Source organism: Triticum aestivum, chromosome 7A (assembly GCF_018294505.1).
Source record: "Triticum aestivum cultivar Chinese Spring chromosome 7A, IWGSC CS RefSeq v2.1, whole genome shotgun sequence".
In the NCBI taxonomy this organism is placed as follows: Eukaryota; Viridiplantae; Streptophyta; class Magnoliopsida; order Poales; family Poaceae; genus Triticum; species Triticum aestivum.
Window position 1 is genome coordinate 255,998,773 of NC_057812.1, and position 12,529 is coordinate 256,011,301.

The window sequence follows — 12,529 nt, forward strand, 5'->3', positions numbered from 1 at the left end:
ATCAGTTTAGAAGACATTGACCTCATCGTGCGAAGACATTCACTCATAGATAAGGAGTTGGTTCCAGATTTGTACGAATCCAGAGATCAGTACAAGTGAGGAATCTAACTACTTTGTGAAGCATAAGTGAATATACTAGGCATGTTATGAGATGCAGTATGAGAGAGATCTAACTTGTGTGAATAGAAACTGCTTGTGGTAGAAAGTGACAAAGCCATAGGATCAACGGTGCCGTAAAAAGGAAGTTTTATTTACCACACTAAGAACTGCTAGACTGAGTGGAAGATGAGGCCGAGCAGTTCAATCTTCCGTGCCCTAACTTGGCGACGGAGGACACCTACGACGACGGCGGAGAGGATGATGTCCGCGGTCGGCGTGAAGACGGCGTCGGAGAGGTTGCGGCAGCGAAGCGCTTCGTCGCCGGCATCATCGAGGGCTAGCGGTGGCGCTAGGGTTCGTGCGAGAGTGGAAGAAGAGATAATGACCGCCGTGAAGTGTGTATTTATAGGTACAGGGGCGGCACTGCGTTATTACACAGGTGCCCCTGGCAATTCGCATATGAGGAACACGTGGCCATCATGCAGAATTTTGGGGTTTGTTCCACGTCCCACGCACGCCTGGATTGTCGGGTGGTCGTTCCTACTTCTCCGGGTTTCATGTGGAGGAATGAGCATTGAAAGTGGACTTAAGGTTTGTCTTTGTATCTTCTGCTGACAAGGACGCACAGAAGACATTCGACAGTTTCAATAGAATGCATATGATTTGGAGAGATAGAGTTTGAGATAGATAGCATAGAGAGGTTAGGGTCCGATCACATTCACTTAGTTCAAAAGATTCAACAAGAAGACATAGCTATAAGTGAATGCTGTAGAGGACAGAACACTAGTATATATATATATAATCAACATAGTGAAGATAATCATGAAGACATGTTGAGATTGAAGCCAAACCAAATGTGAATACATAGCAAGGTAACGCCATGAGTGAAACACTTCAAAATAGAACATTTGGTGGTGGCGTTACCCACCGTATAGGAAGTATTAGACCCAGACACGGCGCACAATTATCGTGGCGCTCCGAGGTCAAATTCCACATTAATGTATTCACACTTAGAATGTATGTCTTCATTGATTGAAGATATACTTTACTTCGTGTGTTGCACATCTAAGTCATCAATATGCATAAGGGTTAGGATGTGTGCCTGATCACAGGACATTTGAGGATTCCAGGATATTTAGCTCACACCGTAACTTGCAAAATCTCTTCTCATCCAAGGGCTTGGTGAAGATATCTGCCAATTGTTCTTCAGTGTTGACGTGTATGATATCAATATCTTCCTTCACAACATGATCTCTGAGAAAGTGATGACAAATTGCAATGTGCTTTGTCTTCGAGTGCTGAACTGGGTTGTTGGCAATCTTGATGGCGCTTTCGTTGTCGCAGTAGAGTGGCACTTGCTTCAGATGAATGCCATAGTCCTTGAGCGTTTGCTTCATCCACAGAAGCTGAGCGCAGCAAGATCCAGCAGCAATGTATTCAGATTCAGCAGTGGAGAGAGATACACAGTTCTGCTTCTTTGAAGACCAACATACAAGTGATCGTCCCAGAAAGTGACATGTGCCTGATGTAGACTTGCGATCAACTTTGTCACCAGCATAATCAACATCCAAGAATCCAACCAGATCAAACTCTGAGCCCTTTGGATACCATAATCCTAGAGTTGGGGTGTGAGCCAAATATCAAAGAATTCGCTTCATAGCTAAGTGATGCGACTCCTTTGGTGCCGCTTGGAATCGAGCACACATGCAAACACTAAGCATAATATCTGGCCTAGATGCACATAGATAAAGTAAAGAACCAATCATGGAGTGGTATACCTTTTGATCGAACTCTTTACCATTGTCGTCAGGACCCAGATGATGATTGGCTGGCATTGGCGTCGTGAAGCCTTTGCAGTCTTGCATACCGAACTTCTTCAGGCAATCTTTGAGATACTTCTCTTGAGATATGAAGATGCCGTTGTGTTGCTGTCACATTTGAAGACCGAGAAAGAACTTTAGCTCTCCCATCATAGACATTTGATATTGCTCTTGCATCATATATCCAAACTCTTCATTGTACTTTTGATTGGTGCAGCCGAAGATAATGTCATCCACATATATTTGGCACACAAATAGTTCACCATCATATGTCTTCGTGAAGAGAGTGGGGTCGAGAGAACCAGGTATGAAGCCTTTGCTCTTCAGGAAGTATTTGAGTGTGTCATACCAGGCCCGAGGGGCTTGTTTGAGGCCATACAGTGCCTTGTTGAGCTTGTATACCATGTCAGGATGTTTTGGGTCTTCAAAGCCAGGAGGTTGTGCAACATACACTTCTTCTTCAATCTTGCCATTGAGGAAGGCGCTCTTCACATCCATTTGATAAAGAAGTATGTTGTGATGATTTGCATAGGCCAGCAGTATGCGTATGGCTTCAAGTCTAGCCACAGGAGCAAATGTTTCATCGAAGTCAATGCCTTCCACTTGAGTATATCCTTGAGCAACGAGACGAGCTTTGTTTTTGACAACTTGACCATGCTCATCTTGCTTGTTGTGGTATATCCATTTGGTGCCTATTATGTTGTGCTTCCGAGGATCGGGACGCTTGACCAGTTCCCATACATTATTCAGCTCAAACGGTTGAAGCTCGTCTTGCATAGCGTGAATCCATTCAGGTTCCATGAAGGCCTCTTCAACTTTCTTGGGTTCTGTTATTGAGACGAATGCAAAGTGCCCACAGAAATTTGCTAGCTGGGTTGCCCTTGAACGAGTGAGTGGACTGGGTGCATTGATGCTATCAATTATTCTTTCAATCTGCACTTCATTGGCAACGCGAGGATGTACAGGGCGAAGATTTTGCTCTTGCTGATCATTGTCGTTGTTAGAAGGAATGTCTTCAGGCTGAGCATTGTCTTCATGTTGATCAGGTGCTGAGATGATAAGTTCTTCTTCAGGATGAGCTTTAGAAGGTATAATTTCTCCAGTTCCCATTAGCTTGATTGATTCACTGGATGGAATTTCATCTAGCACATTTGGCAGTTGCTCTCTTTGTGAACCGTTGGTCTCATCGAACCGCACATCCACTGTTTCAACCACTTTGTAATGAAAGAGATTGAAGACTCTGTAGGAGTGCGAATCCTTTCCATATCCAAGCATAAAACCCTCATGTGCTTTTGGTGCAAACTTTGAGGTGTGATGTGGGTCCTTGATCCAGCACCTGGCGCCAAATACTCTGAAGTAACTGACATTTGGCTTCTTGCCAGTAAGGAGCTCATAAGATGTCTTGTTCAGAAGCTTGTGAAGATAAACACGATTGATTGTATGGCATGCAGTATCAATGGCTTTAGGCCAGAATTTTCTTGGAGTCTTGTATTCATCTAGCATCGTTCTGGCCATCTCAATGAGTGTTTTGTTCTTGCGTTCGACGACCCCATTCTGCTGTGGCGTGTACGGGGCTGAGAATTCATGTGTGATGCCCAAGGTATCAAGTTATGTATCAAGGCCAGTGTTCTTGAATTCAGTGCCATTGTCATTTCTGATATGCTTTATCTTGGCGCCATAGTTGTTCATTGCTCGATTGGCGAAGCGTCTGAAGACATCCTGCACTTCAGTCTTGTAAAGGATTATGTGCACCCAAGTATATTTAGAATAATCATCAACAATGACAAAGCCATAGAGACAAGCAGTAGTAGTAATAGTTGAGTAATAAGTGGGACCGAAAAGATCCATGTGAAGCAGTTCGAAGGGTCGAGTAGTGGTCATGATTGTCTTTGAGGGATGTTTGGCCCTCGTCATCTTTCCTGCCTCACAGGCACCGTATAAGTGATCTTTCTTGAACTTGACGCCCTCGATGCCTATGACATGCTTCTTCTTTGCCAGGGTGTGGAGGTTCCTCATGCCAGCATGCCCAAGCCTCCAATGCCAGAGCCAGCATTCTGAAGCTTTTGCTAGAAGACATACGGCAAGTTGTGGTCCTGCTGAGAAATCTACCACGTACAAATCATCTTTTCGATACCCTTCAAATACTAGAGACTTGTCAGATTCCATTAGAACAAGGCAACGGTATTTTCCAAATATTATGATCATGTTTAAATCGCAAAGCATTGAGACAGACACTAAGTTGAATCCAAGGGATTCAACAAGCATGACTTTATCCATGTGTTGATCCCTTGAGATTGCAACTCTACCTAGACCCAATACCTTACTTTTACCAGTGTCAGCAAATGTGATGTGGCTCTTTTCGGATGGACGTAAGGTTGAGTCCATAAGAAGGCTTCTTTTGCCAGTCATGTGATTTGTACACCCACTATCAATAATCCATTCTGAAGACGCTGGTGTCGTACCCAACAGTGTAGTTAGGGGGATAGGCTTCACGAAGAGCATTGTGAAGCAAAAACATTTGACGAACCAGTGGGTTATGAAAGCTTAGATCCAGATTAGGACTAATAGGGAGAGTAGCAAGCGATTCAGGAATGAAGTACATAGTAAGACCATTCGGGCATTTGATCTTGCGCCCTACAAGATGTTTAAGGTCCCCAGCAATAGCGTCAGACGATTTTGGTTTTCTGCTGGAGACCTTTCCCTGCAAAAGAGAGTTAAGCTTTCTTAGCCACCCACATCTTCAAGGGTGGCTTAGAAGCAATAAGTCTAAGTGCAGCATCTGAGAACTTTGGCTTTGGAGCCCTAGCAAACAGTCTTGCAGGCGGACAATAGTACTCATAAGAATAAGCAGAATAGTTCTTGGGCGGTTTGATGAACCGCTCTCATATTCATATGCCTGAGTATGGTTTCCCTGCAAAACATTTGCGTTAGTGCGACTCAGGTGAGTCCTCTGTCTATATGAAGCCTTTGGACCGTATGAAGCCTTTGGTCTAAGGTTTGTCTTCTTCACGTGAGGTGTCATGATGACATTCACAGGAAGATTCTCCAGACACCTTTTCGGAACCCAGATCTTCTTCATAGGCGGTCCATTCCTGTAGTTAGTACCAATGTACCTGGCAAACACTTCACCATTCTGATTCTTAAACAGTTTATAGTTTGCATCAAAGGATTCACCAATGACAATGGGGTTAGCACAAGTGAACCCAGATAGAGTGGATGGATCTGCTGAAAATTCCTTTGCAGCAACCCATGTGGTTTTGGGGTACTGCTCAGGTTTCCAGTAAGAGCCATCAGCATTCATTTTCCTTACGAACCCAACACCCTCTTTCCTCGGGTTTCGGTTCAAAATCTGCTTTTTGAGGACATCACATAGTGTCTGATGCCCTTTAAGACTTTTGTACATCCCTGTTTCAAGCAATGTCTTCAACCTAGCATTCTCATCACCAATAGCAGTGGAATCCTCAGCAGAGGGGTTAGTTCCCACATCAACAGTTGAAGATATTGCAACAGTAGCAGCAGTAGAACATTCAGCAACACTAGTAGCATTATCACGCTCAATGCATTTAAGACATGGTGGTTCAAATCCTTCCTGAGCGGAGCTGATCTGTTCGGCGCGAAGTGACTCGTTTTCCTTTTGAAGATCTTTATGAGCCGCTCTCAATTTCTCAAGATCTTGTTTCCTTTGAAGATAATCATAGGAAAGCTTTTCATGAGTTGTTGAGAGAGTTTCATGACGACTTTCAAGTTCCTCATACTTAACATGAAGATTTTTTATGTCTTCAATTAAGGATTCAGATCGAGTCATTTCAACACCTAACAGATCATCGCTTCTGTCTAACAGTTTTTGAATATGTTCCATAGCTTTCTGTTGTTCAGTTGCAATTTTAGCAAGTGTTTTGTAGCTGGGTTTTGAACCACAATCAGAGTCATCGTCACTAGATGTTTGATAGTGAGTAGTGCGTGTGTTTACCTTGGCACCGCGTGCCATGAAGCAGTAGGTAGAAGCGGAGTAGTCCTTGTCATTTGCATCGGTGTCGGTGATGAAGTCATTGTCTTCAGTGTTGAAGATGGACTTGGCAACGTATGCTGTAGCCAGACTTGCGACGCCTGAATCGGACTCCTCCTCAAACTCCACATCCGCCTCCTCAGAAGCGGACTCCTCCTCTGAATCCATTTCCTTGCCAACAAACGCACGTGCCTTGCCAGATGAGCTCTTCTTGTGTGATGAAGACTTTGAGTAAGACTTGGAAGAAGACTTTGAGTATTTCTTCTTCTTCTTGTCGTCAGAGTCATATTCCTTGCTCTTCTTCTTCTTTTTGTTCTCATTGTCCCACTATGGACACTCAGAGATGAAGTGGCTAGGTTTCTTGCACTTGTGACATGTTTTCTTCTTGTAGTCGTGAGCAGAAGCTTCATCATTCCTTGAGCTTGATCAGGAAGACTTTCTGAAACCTTTCTTCTTGGTGAATTTTTGGAACTTCTTCACAAGCATAGCAAGTTCCCTTCCAATGTCTTCAGGATCATCCAAACTGCTGTCAGATTCTTCTTCAGATGAGGAGACAGCTTTTTCCTTCAAGGCACGAGTTCGCCCATAGTTTGGACCGTAGATATCTCTTTTCTCAGAAAGCTGAAACTCATGTGTGTTGAGCCTCTCAAGTATGTCAGACGGATCGAGTGTCTTGAAATCAGGATGTTCTTGAATCATCAGGGCTAGGGTGTCAAACGAACTATCAAGTGATCTCAGTAGTGTCTTGACGACTTCATGTTTGGTGATCTCAGTAGCGCCGAGGGCTTGAAGCTCATTTGTGATGTTAGTGAGTCGGTCAAATGTGAGCTGGACATTCTCATTGTCATTTCTCTTGAAGCGGTTGAAGAGGCTGCGAAGGACACTGGTTCTCTGATCTCTCTGGGTTGAGACGCCTTCATTGACCTTGGAGAGCCAGTCCCAGACCATCTTAGATGTTTCCAAAGCACTTACACGGCCATACTGTCCTTTGGTCAGATGACCACAGATGATATTCTTGGCAGTAGAGTCCAGTTGAACGAACTTCTTGACATCAGCAGCAGTGACACCTTCTCCAGCCTTGGGAACGCCGTTCTTGACGACATACCATAGGTCGACATCAATGGCTTCAAGATGCATGCGCATCTTATTCTTCCAGTAGGGATATTTAGTTCCATCGAAGACGGGGCACACAGCAGAGACTTTAATTATCCCTGCAGTCGACATAGCTAAAACTCTAGGTGGTTAAACTGAATCACACAGAACAAGGTAGCACCTTGCTCTGATACCAATTGAAAGTGCGTTATATCGACTAGAGGGGGGGTGAATAGGCGATTTTTATGAAAGTCTTCAAAACATGGAAGTTATGAAGACAAACGATAGAAATAAACCTATTACCCTGCAGCGGAAGGTAGACTACACTAGGCAAGCCATAGTCAAGTATTCAATAGAGTGAAAGCACAATGACTAATAGCAGCAATGTAGTAAGGATCAGGTAGGAAGATATTGTGAAGCCACACAGAACACGCAGTCACTCAGTGAAGACAAAAGATAGTGCGAACATACAATGACTTCACAAGGAGTAACAGTAAGTAAAGGGAAGGGAAGATGAAACCAGTGACTCGCTGAAGACAATGATTTGTTGGACCAGTTCCAGTTGCTGTGACAACTGTACGTCTGGTTAGGGCGGCTAGGTATTTAAACCTTAGGACACACAGTCCCGGACACCCAGTCCTGAAGCGCAGCTCAGGACACCCAGTCCTCACCGTATTCCCCTTGATCTAAGGTCACACAGACCTCGCCCAATCACTCTGGTAAGTCTTCAAGGTAGACTCCCAAACCTTCACAGACTTCATTCACCGGCAATCCACAATGTCTCTTGGATGCTCAGAACGGGACGCCTAACCGGCTGGAGGATGCACAGTCCTCAAGTGTAATAAGTCTTCAGATCACACAGACAAGAAGACTTAAGTGATGCCTAATTCTCTTTGGCTCTGGGTGGTTAGGGCTTTATCCTCGCAAGGAATTCTCTCTCAAAGGATTCGAGGTGGGTTGCTCTCAAACGACAAAAGCCGTACTCTGAATCTGAGCAGCCAACCGTTTATGGTTGTAGGGAGTGGGCTATTTATAGCCACTTGGCAACCCGACCTGATTTATCCGAAATAACCCTGTGTCACTAAGGAACTGACACGTGTTCCAACGGTCAGATTTCAAACTCACATGGCAACTTTACTTGGGCTTCAAGCAAAGCTGACTTGCCCGACTCTGGACAAGATTCGCTCTCAAAGTCTTCACTCGAAGACATAGGTTTTGTTTAAGCATCACTTCAGTCATTCTGACTGGTTCTCTTGGACCCCACTTAACAGTACGGTGGTTCCTATGACTCAACACAGAAGAAAGAGAACTACGAAAGATCTAAGTCTTCGAGCTCCATAGGCTTCATGTGGTGTCTTCTCTTGTCATAGTCTTCAATGTGAATATCTTCATATACCACCTTTGACTTCAATGTCTTCATACATTTTTAGGGGTCATCTCTGGTAGGAAAACCGAATCAATGAGGGACTTCTACCTGTGTTATCCTGCAATTCTCACAAACACATTAGTCCCTCAACTAGGTTTGTCGTCAATACTCCAAAACCAACTAGGGGTGGCACTAGATGCACTTACAGTCTATTATGTATGCCATGCTGTGTACCAGACCTGGTGTGAACCTTGCCGTAAGTTTGATAGGGAGGCACCAAAGTAATCCCAACATGGAACACTGTACAGCGGTCAAGAATATCCTAAAGTACCTGAAAAGGACTAAGGATATGTTTCTCGTTTATGGAGGTGACGAAGATCTCGTCATAAAGGGTTACGTCGATGCTAGCTTCGACACAGATCTGGATGACTCCAAGTCACAAACTAGATATGTGTACATTTTGAATGGTAGGGCAGTCAGCTGGTGCAGTTGCAAGCAAAGCGTTGTGGAGGGATCTACATGTGAAGTGGAGTACATAGCAGCCTCGAAGGCAGCACAGGAAGCAGTCTGGATGAAGGAGTTCATCACCGACCTAGGAGTTATTCCCAATGCGTCGGGCCCGATGACTCTCTTCTGTGACAACACTAGAGCTATTGCCCTTGCCAAGGAGCCGAGGTTTCACAAGAAGACCAGGCATATCAAGCGTCGCTTCAACTCCATTCGTGAATATATTTAGGATGGAGACATAGATATTTGTAAAGTGCATACGGATCTGAATGTCGCAGATCTATTGACTAAACCTCTTCCGCTTGCAAAACATGATCAACACCAGAATTCTATGGTTGTTTGATTCATCACAGTGTAACTAGATTATTGACTCTAGTACAAGTGGGAGACTGTTAGAAATATGCCCTAGAGGCAATAATAAAGTGGTTATTATTATATTTTCGTGTTCATGATAATTGTCTATTGTTCATGCTATAATTGTATTGACCGGAAACCGTAATACATGTGTGAATACATAGATCGTAATATGTCCCTAGTAAGCCTCTAGTTGACTAGCTCGTTGATCAATAGATGGTCATGGTTTCCTGACCGTGGACATTGCATGTCATTGATAACGGGATCACATCATTGGGAGAATGATGTGACGGACAAGACCCAATCCTAAGCATAGCACAAGATCGTGTAGTTCATTTGCTAAAGCTTTTATAATGTCAAGTATCATTTCCTTAGACCATGAGATTGTGCAACTCCCGGATACCGTAGGAATGCTTTGGGTGTACCAAACGTCACAACGTAACTGGGTGGCTATAAAGGTGCACTACAGGTATCTCCGAAAGTATCTGTTGGGTTGGGACGAATCGAGACTGGGATTTGTCACTCCGTATGACGGAGAGGTATCTCTGGGCCCACTCGGTAATGCATCATCATAACAAGCTCAATGTGACTAAGGAGTTAGCCACGGGATCATGCGTTACAGAACGAGTAAAGAGACTTGTCGATAACGAGATTGAACGAGGTATGGGGATACCGATGATCGAATCTCGGGCAAGTAACATACCGATTGACAAAGGGAATTGTATACGGGATCGATTGAATCCCCGACATCGTGGTTCATCCGATGAGATGATCATGGAACATGTGGGAGCCAACATGGGTATCCAGATCCCACTGTTGGTTATTGGCCAGAGAGATGTCTCGGTCATGTTTGCATGGTTCCCGAACCCATAGGGTCTACACACTTAAGGTTTGGTGACACTAGAATTGTTATGGGAAATAGTATGTGGTTACCAAAGGTTGTTCGGAGTCCCGGATGAGATCCCGAACGTAACGAGGTGTTTCAAAATGGTTCGGAGATGAAGATTTATATATGGGAAGTCCTTATTCGGTCGCCGGAAGTGTTCGGGGGGTTACATGTATTGTACCGGGGCCACCGAAGGGGTTCCGGGGGTCCATCGGGAGGGTCCACCTGCCCCGGAGGGCCCTATGGGCTGAATATAGAGGAGAACCAGCCCCTAGGTGGGCTGGGCGCAACTCCCCCTAGGGCCCATGTGCCTAGGGTTGGGGGAAACCCTAGAGGGGGCGCCCCCACCTAGCTTGGGGGGCAAGCCTCCCCTTGGCCACCCCCCTCTAGATGCATCTAGGGGGGTCGGCCCCCTATCCCTTGCCCCTATATATAGTGGGGGTGGGAGGGCAGCCACACCCTTCCCCTGGCGCAGCCCCTCCCCCTCTCCAACACCTCCTCCTCCTCCCTAGTGCTTGGCGAAGCCCTGCCGGAGAACCACGAGCTCCATCACCACCACGCCGTCGTGCTGTCGGAGTTCTCCCTCAAATTCTCCTCTTCCCTTGCTAGATCAAGAAGGAAGAGACATCCCCAGGTTGTACGTGTGTTGGACGCGGAGGTGCCATTGTTCGACGCTTAGATCGGAACCGACCGCGATCTGAATCGCTGCGTGTACGACTCCACCAACCGCGTTCTTGCAACACCTCCGCTTAGCGATCTTCAAGGGTATGAAGATGCACTCCCTCTTTCTCGTTGCTAGAATCTCCTAGATTGATCTTGGTGACACGTAGGAAACTTTTGAATTATTGCTACGTTCCCCAACAGCGATAACCATAAGGCTCCTGCAAGTTGCTGATAACTTTTACAAAACATGATCATCTCATACAATAACGTATATCACATCATGTCTTGACCATATCACATCACAACATGCCCTGCAAAAACAAGTTAGATGTCCTCTACTTTGTTGTTGCAAGTTTTACATGGCTGCTACGGGCTTCTAGCAAGAACCGTTCTTACCTATGCATCAAAACCACAACGATTTTTCATCAAGTGTCCTGTTTTAACCTTCAACAAGGACTGGTCGTAGTCAAATTCGATTCAACTAAAGTTGGAGAAACAGACACCCACCAGCCACCTTTATGCAAAACAAGTTGCAACAAGAGGGGAGAGTGTGTCCATGTACCCTGGTAGACCGAAAGCGGAAGTGTTAGGTTAACGTGATTGATGTAGTCGGACGTCTTTGCGATCCAACCGATCAAGTACCGAACGTACGACACCTCCGAGTTCAACACATGTTTAGCTCGATGACGTCCCTCGAACTCTTGATCCAGCAGAGGGTCGAGGGAGAGTTTCATCAGCAAGACGGCATGGTGACGGTGATGGTGATGTGATCCGCGCACAGCTTCGTCTAAACACTACGACGCTATGACTGGAGGAGTAAACTGTGGAGGGGGGCACCGCACACGACTAAGAGAATAACTATTGTGCTTTGGGGTGCCCCTGCCCCCGTATATAAAGGAGGGGAGGAGGAAGTCGGCCACCAGGGGCACGCCAAGGAGAGGGGAGTCCTACTAGGACTCCATTCCTAGTAGGATTCGGCCCCCTTTTTTCCTTCTCATGTAGGGGGGAAGAGGGAAGGGAGAGAGAAGAGGAAAAGGAAAGGGGGGCGCGCCCCCTCCCCTAGTCCAATTCGGACTCCCTATGGGAGGGGGGCATGGCCACCCCTTGTGGGCTGCCTCCCCTCTCCCCTATGGGCCTTGTAGGCCCATTAGTTTCCCCGGGGGGTTCCGATAACCCCTTGGTACTCCGATAAATATCTGAAACATCCCGAAACCATTCCAGTGTCCAAATACTATCGTCCAATATATCAATCTTTACCTCTCAACTATTTCGAGACTCCTCGTCATGTCTGTGATCTCATCCGGGACTCCGAACAATCTTCGGTCACCAAAACACATAACTCATAATACAAATCGTCATCAAATGTTAAGCGTGCGGACCCTATGGGTTCGAGAACTATGTAGACATGACCGAGACACATCTCCAGTCAATAACCAATAGCGGAACCTGGATGCTCATATTGGTTCCTACATATTCTACGAAGATCTTTATCGGTCAAACCGCAATGACAACATGCGTTATTCCCTTTGTCATCGATATGTTACTTGCCCGAGATTCGATCATCGGTGTCCTCATACCTAGTTCAATCTCGTTACTGGCAAGTCTCTTTACTCGTTTCGTAATGCATCATCTCGCAACTAACTCATTAGTCACAATGCTTACAAGGCTTATCATGATGTGCATTACCGAGAGGGCCCAGAGATACCTCTCTGATACTCGGAGTGACAAATCCTAAT